The sequence below is a fragment of the Vanacampus margaritifer genome, chromosome 16 (genome assembly GCF_051991255.1).
Source record: "Vanacampus margaritifer isolate UIUO_Vmar chromosome 16, RoL_Vmar_1.0, whole genome shotgun sequence".
NCBI classification, from domain to species: Eukaryota; Metazoa; Chordata; class Actinopteri; order Syngnathiformes; family Syngnathidae; genus Vanacampus; species Vanacampus margaritifer.
Window position 1 is genome coordinate 18,214,890 of NC_135447.1, and position 14,088 is coordinate 18,228,977.

Sequence of the window (14,088 nt, forward strand, 5' to 3'; positions counted from 1 at the left end):
CACTTCTAATAAAAAATTAATACAAAACTTTCACTTCTAATAAAAAATTTATATAAAACTTTCACTCTCTCTCATGGCCGCAGGTCCCTGAGACCACCTTCACATACTTACATCCCGGACTCCCGGAGGGCGACAGCTGTTTCCTGGGGGTCCATCTGGGGGATCATCATATACTGACCACCCGGGGGAAGTGGCCCCAACGTGCGTTCGATTGTCCTAACAGTTAATGACCTAATACATGGAATACAACAACAGCCGCATAACACCATAATAGCGGAAAACATCGCGATAGACATCAATACTGATGCAATCAAGCTTTTATATTTGCCAAAGACGTTTAACCAGTCAGAGTACCAACTGGTGTCCACGCCTGAATGCTCTTTCATTTTATTACTTAGCGTGCGCAGACCCTCCAATGCCTTAGTAAGGCGACCATCAGGAGATGTATTGTTGGGGATCAGAGTACAACACTGCTCCCCAAAAATACCACACACTCCTCCTCTTTCAGCTAACACCATATCTAAACTCATTCTATTTTGGAATGCCATAAGAGACGTGGCTGCTAATTGCTCGTGCACTGCCTGGAGTGCCGAAGTGGTAAAGTTCGCCAATCGTTGGACATTATAGTGGACATAATTAATCCGGTCCACATTTTTGTTTACTGTAATAAACAGAAAAATACTCTCCCATCCTGCCGCCACTTGATCCACCAATTTGTATTCATCAGGGACCCCTCTCGGAACTCCAATTGCATCTATGTATGTGGGGTCTCCTGCATTCAACCATTCTTGCATGTCCCTTTTCTTCCTCCCAAGGAAGGGGATTCTTCCCCACTGTCTAACTCCTTCCCAATTTATCCTAGCCATGTCTAATGCTGTCACACTAATTGGCATGATCAGCGTTACTAGGGCGCACTTACCTGAGGCATTGGGGGGAAGCCTATCGTACAACACTCTCTCTCCACACCACAGCCAAACATCAGCACGAGCGAGAGGTATTCCTGCTGGCAAAGACACATTTTCATTACACCATGACTCCTGGATGTTTCCAATCCCAGGGCCACTCCCATGTAACTTTAGGCAGGTAAAATTTTGTTGTGCAACATGGATGTCAAAAATGGGCTTTTGCTTTTCCATATTTGTCAGTGGAAAGGCCAAATCCAATTGGCTGCACTTTCCTTGGCCAATTTATCTAACAAATCAAGCCATTGTTGAGTCCAGTTGAAAATTGTCACCCAAGTGTTCACCTGTGTCGGTTGTTTACACTTCAGATTTAACAGTAGTTGTTGTGTCTGTGTCAGCGTCTTACCACCATCTTGCTCTGCTTCATACCATACCGTTCCATTACAGGAATGATACACCATCACTCGTTCTCCTTTCGTTCCATCACTTCTGTCATCCCGCCCCATATGTTCAAACGCTAACATAGTCCACACAAAGCACAAGCCTGCAAACAAAATAGTCAATAAAGTTAAACATTTGCATCGTCGTCGTTTTTGTTCAGACACTTCCAAGTCCGATTTTGATCCAATTCTCGCCATCGACACATTCCCTCTCTTGACCTGCCCGTCCGGGCAGTCAATCTTTAAGCTCACCATTGGCAGGCACAAAGTCTGGGGCCGGGCGCAACTGTGAGTAATGGTACCACTTTTGTCCTTTAGTTTCAATTCTCATAATCGCTTGCACCTCATTTGGGAGGCCGTTCAGCATCGCCGTCCTGAACATCATCTCAGCTTCAGGGTAGCTGCCTGGGTGTTTACCTGTGGTCTCAATCCACAGCTCCAATGCCTGAGCATAATGTTGCTCTTTATCGTACATCAAATTTCTGTATTTTTAACGCTGGTTTCTCATTATAGCAGTGTAAATCATTTAAAAACAACATCATCTTAACTCAGAACTATTCATGTCCGGCCGGGCCATGAACAGTCTGAGAAGAGATTTATACTTATACCTTAAATAAACACCGCAGTTCATTTTTAACAACTTGTCTCATGAAAAAATGTCACCTAGGTGTGTCAATGTTCCTTCCACACCTAAATGGCATATTCCATAGGCTCTAGAAATTATACTTTTCAATCGTTTCTGAAATAGAACATACTTACCGTATTTCTGCTATAAGGGTCGTCTTTTGTCATCTTTGTAGAACTTATTTTTCCTCCAAGTCAAATCCTCCCCATTCGCTGCCTGTAAATTCCTCACACCAAACTTCATTCTCACATCAGACTTCCTTTTCAACCATACACAGACAGACCAGTCATTCTCACATCAGACTTCCTTTTCAACCATACACAGACAGACCAGTCATTCCCCCATCTGATAAAGATCAATTTTGATCATTTCAGACCTGACTGTGAAAACTGCAGCCGCTTCCAAATTGCTGCTTCAAAGAGGAAAAACAGACACCTTGTGTCCTGTAGATTAAAAAACAACCAAATTGTGACAATTTGGCCAACACCAGAACTATAAAAAGATCTCCAGCTGAGCTAGCCAGGAGCCATAAAAACAAAAGCCTTTGAGGCAAGAGTTTGTAATGTAAATTTGAATCCTGTAGATTAGAAAAACAACCAACTTAAGCAGATGTAAATTAAGATACTGCAGCGGAGGACTTTTAGGGTCAGGAAGAGATGAGAAAAAGATTTAAAATAACCCCATTAATCTATTGCAGGTCACGAATCTTCCAAATATCTGCCATCTCAACTAATAAAAGAAACGAGTTATAATCAGAAAAACAAAACAAAATCCCTACTTTAAACCAACCAAAAAGTATTCTTAAAATGCTAACTAACCTCACCTCTTCTACAGAGTAGTGGGGGCTTGTAAAAACACAGCAGGGAACTTTGCCTTTGTGCATTCCCCGTGGAATCCAAAGATCAGTGTTGTTGAGCTTAATCAAAATTAAAAATTTAACCAGAAAATTCGGCGTAAGTGTTCCATATCTGAGTGAGTCCACTCTGAGAAGCCAAAATTATAAAAGAGAAATGGGAAAAAATAGAAGGGCAAATTCAACAAGCATCAGACAACGGAAAATATAGTATTTAAAGATTAGACTAAATTTTATACTACCCTAATTCACATAAGCTGTTCTCAATTTCCGAAACTGCGTTGCTATAGATCACATTTCCTTTCTGACATAGTACAGAGTGCAAATGTCTACAAACAGAATACAACATACGACCTCAGGCACCAAACTCAGATGATTCCAGAACTTTGAGTCCACAACTGTAGTTCATATTCCTTCCTGTCCTTGTCGATAGCAGTTTATGCAGGGCAAAGTTCAAAGCGGGCACTGGGCTTTGTGTACTGGAGTTCTCAGGAAAAGTTCATCATGGCAGAATCGATAATAATCCTGTCTGCTCAAAAAGTTGCTGGACATTATGCTCAAACAATGCATAAGAGTCATTGAACAGTCACAGGACGAGCGGATTTACAGTGTACCATCCTTTTTGCAGTCCGTGTGGTCACTTCCCCCCCGAAAGTGACCATTGTTCAGTTCGCCGTCCACTCTGAACATCAAGCATAGCAGGAGAATGCTGTTCATTCCATTTCCAGCACTTTTTGGTTGAGTCACCCAGGTGAAACACCTTTCAGTCAAAGATTGAACCTGCCTGAAACATTTATACACTCGGAACAGACAGAGGGAGATGAGATCATAGCAAGAGAACACTGCTTGTTGTCATTCAATTTCCAAGACAAAATAAAATAAAAAATTCCCCCAAAATATTTTGTTTTTCAAACCCCTAATTTATTCATTTTGTGGTTTTATTTGAATTTGATCACTACACTATAGCAAGTAGTAGTACTATATTTACGCATATGTCTACCATAGACATCTTCATTACGTGTTACCTCAAATTTAAGAAAATGTGACAGCTGTCAGTCACCCTGGCCACTTGGATGGAAGTCCTTTCGAATTTCAAGGCTCGTCAGACTTCTAGAATGGGACTCAGATAAGGACAAAGGTTAAATAATTTTCACACCTACGAATAAGTTATCAGAGATGAAATATAAAAATCAAAAATGAAAAGTCTATTTCAATTAAAATTTGGTTTTATTACTTATTCAACTATAAAAAACACGGATCTGATTTTAAAAATAATATGATAGTGGCCTGTAGTTAACACCTAGACCTCTATGTCCTTCCGCATAACAGGAACAATTTGATTTTATGACTAGAAGACCCCTGCTATTCACACACACAACAGACTACAAGTCTCCCAAATGGAGACAATGGGAGAGAGGACTAAATTTATCACACCCCCTGGCCTTTTTATTTAGTTTAATTTAATTTTAACAGACAACAGTACAAATCACCACCTTCTTAAACCAGCAGCTCACGGCCCCCATCCTTTCAAAATACGCAGATTTCCTGCTTACCATTCTTTTTCACCCTTTTTTTTCACACACTTAAAAATCACTGTCTTAAACAAACTTACACTTCCATTCACTTAACTTCTGCACTTTTCTCATCACTCTCCACTTCCCCCTCGCGGTGATCCGCGTTGCTGGGCGTTGCCTGCCCCCGTCTCTGTGTCCCTGTCACCATTTTCTCTAACATCCCTCTTTCCTCAGTCTGCACCTTCTGTCCATCAAACAACTTCCCCTGTGCCTCCTCCCTTATCAGCTTCGGAGTCCTCTTATTCCCTGCACTAGTGGTGCCCCCGTCTCCTGCTAACACCGCCCCTGACGTGCGCACGGGCGACTCACTCCCCCTCAGCCTTTTCCTCTCATTATTCACAGCCTGTTCGATCAACTGTATTGTTGCTGGCGTCATCCGTGACCCGTCATCTTCCACATCTAAAACCATTCTGCCCCCCAAAGTGACTACGGGGGCCATCACTGACGCCGTCGGATACGGCGGGGGCGCAAATACATACTGTCCCGAGCTCGGCAACTGTGGATAAACGCCTCTAAAACATTCCGCCTTTTCTCCCTTATCAATCACTTCCTCCTCTCTCTTTTCCTCTTTCTTTTCCTCTTTCTTTTCCTCTCTTATCGCTGCCAGCGCAGTCGCAATAGTCGCCAATTGGTGAATGCCCCGTCTATCATTCTCTACATCTTCAACTTCTTTTCCGAGTTTATGACGCTTTCGCCATCCAACTCGGCTCTGTTCCTCCTCCATATCTTGAATATTTGCCAACATTCTGCTCTCCTTTTCCTGTAACTGCCGCGCTAACTTCGACATATCCCATGTTCCAGGTTCTCCGCGAAACAATTCATCCTTCTTTAATTTCCGAAACAACTTCTGACACCGTTCTCTTTCCTTCTTAATTCTCTTACTTTCTATTCCACTAATCAACTGTGATTCCATCCTACCGTAATGACCATTAATCTCCGACCAGACTCCAGGGGACCCGAGACCCTCATCACACTTTCTCTTCTCTGCCATCCTTAAATCCACTCGCACGTGTCCTAATCACTTCTCTTGCAGTTTAATTTTAGTTTTTACATTCACACCGCTTCCACACTGATACGTAAATCCCAGATTTTAAACCGTATCGATACGTAAATCCCAGATTTTACACCGTATCTAACCACGAATAGTTGCGACCTATTCTAGTAGGTAAATCCCAGATTTTATACCCTACTAATGTCCACACTTTTACACTTTTACACTTTTACGCCGTTCCGCTCCTCCTTTCTCTTATAATTTAGCGTTGCCAATGTGCAGAATTTGAAAAGGAATCTGCTTACCTTATTTGACTGTGGATCCAAGAGAAAAGACGGTCGGAGGTATGGCTTCTTTATCAGGTCGTCACCTGGTGTGGACTTGGATCCCAGATCCTTGAGTCCCAGACTCTTGTGGTTTTCTCGAAGTCCCAGACTTCTTTTTTTTTACCTCTCTTGCATCACGTCGGCGTCACCATAATTGTTGGAATTTATTTCTATATTAATATAAATTTAAGTTAATAATCTGACTCCAATTTGTGACCTTACCAAACTATCACCCATCCAACAATAGCATGCTCGTTCTGCAATAGAAAGGTATCAGGAAGCCGGCATTTTCACACACGAGTGGATTTATTCCTAACACTCAAATCTAATACATGACAGCTGGGGTCCCGGGTCCCTATCAATACAATTCTGTACGTCTCTGTCTCAAGCAGCCAACGTAGTCTCATCCGAGTTGCCCCAGTGAATAGTTATACTACACAATATGCAAATCACACAAGACAAAGACATCCTAACATAATTCTATTGGCTATGTGTTACTGCAGTTTTAACTTTAGCTCTCTATGATTGGACGTCTTTTCTTCGCCAAGTTGTTTTCGGGCTGCTTCTGGCTGGAATCTCCCCCAGACTTCTGGCCTTCGGTCTTATCTCGTCCTTGAAGCTGGCTCCTGTTTACTCTGAAGCACTGCATTCTTGTACATCCTTACTCAAACCCTTATTTCCTTTATTCCCATCTTTATATATTCCCTCATCATCAATGTAATAATTTATAGGCCTTATTCAAATTCATGGATGAATTTGAAGAAATGCTGTCAGTAATCTGTATCGACTAGACTATCTGGTGATAACTGGAGACTAACATTTATCTTGACAACAACTTGGATAAGAATTCCAAAGAATTTTGTACTATACTTGATGTTTGGTCTCTCACAACATGTAAAATGTCCAACACACAATCAAAGTCACATTCTTGATCTCGTCATCTCTAAAGGTATTGACATTTTATCTGTTGAGGTGAAAAATCTGGTCATTTCAGATCATTTCTGTGTGTTATTTGAAGTACAAACAATCCCAGAAATTCAGACAACCACTGTCTCTATTTAAAAAATAATAATTATATATATATAATATATCTATTTGCCGTGGTCGATAAACTCACAAGTCCCCCAAATTAAACAGCGCCAGAACTCCTCTCAACAGATAAATGCAATGAATTTGCCTGCTACTTTAGTGAAAAAGTACAATCCATCAGGTAGTGTTACAAACCAACAAAATGATCACAAATTTTCTAGGAATAATTCAATTACCATGACAGAACTTGACTCAGTGGATCAAAATACTACAACAGACTTGGTGCAGCAATTGAAACCTTCCACAAGCTGTCTTGATGCAATCGGTCTCTGCCAGTCATGTGACATTTGTTGCCTGTTTGGTGTCACACCTATTAAATATTTCATGGTGTGGCTGTGCTTGTAGCTGGAGAACATTTGGCCATGTGCTTTCGGGTTTGATGGTTTTTCTGTAAATACCTCAAAGCAGTCAATAATCACTGCCACTTTGTGTCCAAAGGCCTCCACAAACTGGTGTGCCATTACTTTGTGGAGAGTGTCTCTATCTGGCCATACAATAGCATGTCTCAAATTTGCATACAGAAATGACACCATATCATGAAATGTTTTGTACGCAGTCCTTGGGGAAACATAAAGCACATCAGTGTCTACATCATGGTGTATCCCTGTCTCTGCTGCTTGAAGGGTCTGTTTCCGTGTCTACTCCCGCGTCCTTCATCTCACAGAGCGTCCAGGATTTGTTGGTTTGATAGATGTGTGTCCAAGATGTAGGGATGGGGCCCAGTCTGGGTCACTCTCCATCATTTCATAAGCTGGCTTACCTGAAACACATTCGGTTTGACTTAGAGAGAAAGTTCAGATTGGATCACACTATGCTCCGACTACAATCCTTTAAAAAAAAAAAAGGTCTTTATTTAGACTTTGGGTCTATTTAAGACAAAAAACAAACAAGGGAAGAAGAACACAACCATGCACAAGAATTTAAAAGGGGCAGTCATACCAGTGCTCCCACGTGGCTGGTAGATACTGAAGGTATTATTTATTTACTTTATTAAGTGTAATCTTTGCGTGTTCAAAATAATTGCATTGAGATCTCATGAAGAAGTTTTCCTTGAAAGATTTATTAAGAGCTCTTAAGACACAAATTGAAAGCTTACATTTGAAAGCAATGTCCAGCCTCAAGTGTGTACCGAATAGCAAACACCCACTCTTTTATACATGAAAAAGCTTCCTCTCCCCCTCTCAGGCTGGACAAAGGGTTAGTAATTATAATAAGCAGACATGTGCTATACCGACACGTTTACTCCAGCTCCCCTACCAGCCCGGAAATATGATGTCAGTTTTTACGACATAATGAGTAATGGCATGAGAACTTGACTCCCTTTAAGACATACACATTCTTATCTTCATGAGAACTTGACTCCCATACACATTCTTATCTCAAGAGCTGGAAGGGAGTAAAAAGTTCCAATATATTTCACAACAACATTATCACAGTGTTATTTTCCCTTAACTACACAGTTATATGGCATCTATATACTTATAAGTAAATTCATAAACAGTAAAAATATAAATTGAAAATGTTAAATGTCAACAATACCTGAATATAGTTGTTTACATGTGTCTTTCAAATAATAAAGATAATAACTAATATAAATTGTATCAATATACCCCTAGATGTCAGTTGTTGCCTAGGAAGTGTTTGTTTTTATTTGTTATTTTTTCCTTTCGGACAATCATAGAGACAATTTACAACATTCACTGTTCACATACAATTTTACCCGAAAAGAAAAAGGGCTGAAGGGATGAAGCCGAAACTTATTAATTCCCGTTCCCAGAATGCAATAGGACACAGATAATCACAGTGGTAATTCGTCACATATCTAGTTGTGTGGAGTATCAAGTTGTTGATTGATGCAAAAGTTTGTCTTCCCAATAAGTCTTTGTTGATCAAAACGTTGATTTGTTCTCTTTGTTGATCAGTTTGGTCCAGTAGCATTGGATAGCTAATGTACTCTTATCACTACGTGTTGGATACGCTGTGTATGTTAACGCAGGTCAACAGCAAGCCAAACTCAATATCCATGAGCCAGAAAGAGTCTGAGCGTCTTGCTCCTTTAATACGGTCTTCTTGACAACATACAGTGAACAACTGGAGCATGAGCTCGATGTTAAAAGTTGAGTGAAACTAAAATAAACAATAAATAAAAAAGCACATTAGCTGTTGCTAGCTCCAGAGAACAATGCTAACAATAGCTACTAGCAATGTAAACAAAGCATTTTCGTGACTTTTAATATGCTAATTGGTTTGTTAGCAGCATTGCTATGCTAATTCATAGTGTTCTGATTAAGCAAGTTTAGGTAAAACACTTAGGAAAAACGATCTCCAAAACGAATGTCTAAACACTTCTAAGCACATTTAACTTACAGTCATTGCTTTCAAAGGTGTATGAAAAAGAAAAGTAACACAGGATGACCAGTTCGAGTGGTTACAGAGGCAGGCTTTTTTCAGGGTGTTGTTTTTCTCTAGTCTGTCTAAACGTTAAACGCGGCTTCTACTACCCATAAGGCATTGCGGTTACTGATGACGCCTTCAAAATAGTACAAAAGGAAATTAATGTAGACTGCATAAAAATAGTTTTAAACACAATTACCTTTTTGGCACGGAATAATAAACATGAAATATGGCATTTTCAATATAGAAATTATAACTTTTTCAGCCCTTTATGAAACACCTTTTAAACACTTTTACTGTGAGTAGAACAGCTAAGGATAAATGGCAGCCCGCATCCAGCCTCACCCTTCAGTCGGTTTCTTCCTCGTCTCGATTTCTGTTCATCGCTGCATTCCGACGAGCAATCACCTCCAGGTTGTTCAGCTTTGTAGGCAACTTTATTGCCATTCTGTTCGTGGCGATGTTGGATGCAGCTCGGTCGTTCTTCACCTGTGACATGTCGCCACAGGCCTTGGACAGGCCGGCTTGCACTCCAGTGATGGTGTCCAGAGCCATAGTGGCCTTTTCCAACGCCTTTTTTTGGCCATCCTGCATTTTTCTGAGGATTTTATGCAGCCAGAGGGCTCCGATCCCTAGCAGAAGCATCCCAGCCACCAGCGTGATGAACAGGTAGATGTCTTTGGCATTTTCAACTTCAAGTGAGGCTAGACACAGCGGCCGCCATTTTCCCCAGCCATCTTCTGCAAATCCAGACATGAAAGTTCCACCCGGACATGAGTGTTGAGCATGTCCAGTTCTCATTGTTCAGAAGATCTCGTTGAGAGCACTTAAAGACCAGTTCACTAGTTCCATGTTATTTTACAGGCTAGAATCAGTACTTATTTCAGCAATCACGAGGGTCAGTAGTTGCTTTTCAAAGGCGTAACAGCTCCCAAGTGACTTATCAGTCCTTGAGCAAACATATCAGGTTCAGCTATGTTCGCATTTTTTATTTTATTTTTTTAGGAACACCAAGCCTTGTTTACATTTGAGGGTTTTCATCCAGATTTTGACCTTGTGTGCAAATGTCATCATATCCAGAAGTTATCGATTTTCATCAGTGTATCTGTTAAATATAAGTTCTTTATACTTTTTTTTAAGCCAGCCAATGTCCCTATGTTGGTTACTCCAAAACCCAAGTTATTCCATCGTTGTACACCAGTACAGGAGATCGGAAATTATTTTAGTGTTGTTCTGATATAGCTTTGTACCTCTCAAATCATATTTCGATTCCCTGGCCTGGAAGCGAATTTGCATGTTATAAGGGAGGAAATTTTTTGACGCTTTATACATTGGCTGCCACAGTCCTAAAGTTTATTAAATCATATAATTTCAATCATTTAGATTTAATAAATAAATCGTGTATATGTCCATTTTAAGGAGCGTTGTGTATGATTCTTACTGCTTTTTTCTGGAGTACCATCAAAGAATGTAGGCAGTTTATTCAGGTATTCCCCCAAATTTCAGCGCAATAGGTCAAGTAAGGCAGGATCACAGCGCAATAAATTATTTAAAGGGCCTTCTGATTTAACATATTTTTGGCTCCAAATAGAATAGATGTACTCTACTTTTTTGTTGTTGTTGTTGACTTATATGAGTTAACAAGTCATCGATTATCATTCCCAATAAATACTTTGTGTTCTCTAACATGCTCGATATTCACATTGCTGACTTGAATGTTTATAGTTTCTTTAAGTCCTTTTTTTATTTATTTTTTACCAAATAACACACATTTTCTCTTGTTAAGATTCAGTGACAGTCTGTTTGCATTAAACCATTGATGCAGCTTGTACAATTCTTCGTTTACAGTTTGGGCCAGGTTTAAATCCTCAGCTGCACAAAAAATATTTGTATCATCAGCCAATAGTACAATTTTAAAACACTAGAGACCTTGCATATGTCATTTATGTTTTGTATAAATAATTTAGGATATCTGGATATCTCCCTGTTAGCAAATTATAGACCTATCTCAAACCTTACCTTCTTAACCAAATTTTTTGTAAAAGTGTTTTTTAGTCATGTCAGCAATTTCTTGAGCTCAAACTGACTTTTTCATAAATTCTAGTCAGGTTTGCAACCTCATCACAGTACAGAAACAGCTTTGATTAAAGTACTAAATGATATAAGATTGAGCATTGATGCAGGAAAGATATCGGCGCTCGTCTTATTGGACGTCAGTGCAGCATTTGACACGATTGATAATATACTGTTGAACAGGCTGGAAATTTGGGATTAAATGGAACAGTCCTAAAATGGTTCAGGTCCTACTTGGAAGAAAGGAGTTACTTTGTGACCATTGGAAATTTTGAATCTGATCGAGTGGCCATAACATGTGGGGTCCCTCAAGGGTCAGTCCTTGGACCACTGTTGTTCAGTCTGTATATGTTACCTTTGGATCAAATGCTTCAGAACGCCAATTTTGACTATCATAGTTATGCAGATGACACACAACTGTATTTATCAATGTCCCTAATGACAGCATTTCAATTAACATATTGTGTCACTCACTAGAGCAAATTAACAACTGAATGAAGCAAAATGTCCTTCAGCTAAACGAAAACAAAACAGAGGTCATTGTTTTTGGCAATAAAGAAAAGAGGATTACCTTGAGTCACTGCCTTTACAAACCAAAGACCAAGTTTGAAATATTGGGGTGCAAATAGACTCAGACCTGACTTTCAGCAATCATATCAAATCAATCACTAAAACAGCCTTTTACCCGCCGAAAAACATATCCAGACTGAAGGACTGCATGCTCCAAGCAGACCAAGAGAAGCTTATCCATGCTTTTATCTCTAGCAGACTCGATTACTGTAACTCAAAAGAACACCTGACAAAATTGCAGCTCATTCAGAACGCTGCAGCTCGAGTTCTGACCAAAACACAGAGATCAGAACATATGACTCCAGTCCTTAAGGCTTTATACTGGCTCCCAGTCAGCTGTAGAATAGATTTCTAAATTCTGCTACTGCTCTGTAAATCACTGAATGGTTTGGGTCCTGAATATATTCAAGAAATGCTGATTGAATACAAACCCAGCAGGGCTCTGAGATCTACAGACTTGGGCCAACTAGTGGAACCCAGAGTTTGAAGTAAACATAGTTAAGCTGCATTTAGCTGTTATGTTGCACACAAATGGAATAAGTTCCCCCGAGTGCAAATGCTTTTAAATCCAGGTTCAAAACGCTTATTTTTTTCACATACCTTTGATTAAGGGCTTTTAAAGATTTTTAAATAATGCCCCCCCCCCTTTTAACTATTATTATTATTACTATTTTTTTGAACTTCCTTTTGCTAAATGTTTTTAAAGTTTGCTGTCTAATGTTTGAACATTGTCAATGCATATTCTTTTATTAAATTTTGTAAACTACTTTTGTTTTCTCTTATTTTCTTCTGAATTCTGTTAACTACTGTGTTTGTTGATACTTATAGGTGTTGTCTTTCATTGTGTAAAGCACATTGAGTTGCCTTCTGTATGAAATGTGCTATACAAATAAACTTGCATTGCCTTCACTGTGTGTTCACTAAACATTTTTGGTCTGATTTAGTGGATTTTTTCTTTAAACCCCATACAATCTCTAAAATATGTACTTTGTGGCTACGGTAACACAATTTTGAAAGTTTTTTTTTATTCACAAACAAAAAAAACTCTTACCCCAGATTTGTGTTGGCTTATTTCCTTTTGGAATTGAAATCCATTTTCAAAGCTATAAATTTAATCAACAATAAGAAAAGCAGTTAATTGTTGAATATTTTAGATGTTTTTTTTTTCTATGATACTTCAATTGTGTAATATCCAAAGACAGTTGACCTGTTTTCATTTGAAATGGCTATTTCGGGTGTGTCAAACCTACGGCCCGCGGGCCGGATCTGGCCCGCAAAGGGGTTTAATCCGGCCTGTGAGACGATTTTGTAAAGTAAAAAACAAAATTGTAATGTCGGACCAACTAATCAGCCGGCCACTATCAAAAGATATACATTTGTAATTTCACAAGTAGTCCTCAGATGAACAATGCCATGTCATTATTTTACACACAACTTAAAGTTACAGTTTGTTTAAAGTTCTTTAAAAATCATAGACCAACATGAACGTGTTAAATAAGACACAAGTTCAATAACTGGTAACACAAATACATATGACAAGGTTAACATCCTTATAACTTTATTAACTGTGCCACACAATGCATTCTGGGAACAATATATATGCAAAACAGGTAGATTTAACACGTCCTGAACTCATACAGGCAAAATGTTGCCGCGTTCCATTTGTTTTCGTATTATTTTTGGGATTTACTCTGTAATTTAGGGCTGGCCCACAAATAGCGAAAATCTGTGTGTAATTGACGGCAATTGTTTTTAAGTTATATACCATTATTTTACCTATCCAGCCCACTTGGTAATATATTCTCCTCCATGCGGCCCCTGAGCTAATATGAGTTTGACACTCCATTTCAGAGGTGGGCATCGAGGGCCGGAATCCTGCAGGTTTTGCATGTTGCCCTTCTCCAACACGGCTGATATATGATCAGCTCATCAGCAAGCTCTGCATAAGCCTGATAACGATCCTGTTGATTGGAATCAGCTTGTGTTGGAAGTGAGAAACCTCCAAAACCTGCAGGACTCCGCCCCTCAAGGACCAAGATTGCCCACCTCTGCTCTATTTTATTATTATTTTTTTTAATTTTACTTAACTTTAAATGAACAGAGATTTTGTCAGGTTCCTTATGCAAGATATGTTCTTGAGTGTAATTTTGTGTTGAATTGTGTCAATAGAAGTATTAATTTAAAAAAAAAACTGAAGAAGAAAAGAACCTGCATATGTCTAATCTGTACGCGTGCTCGCGAGATGGGAGGG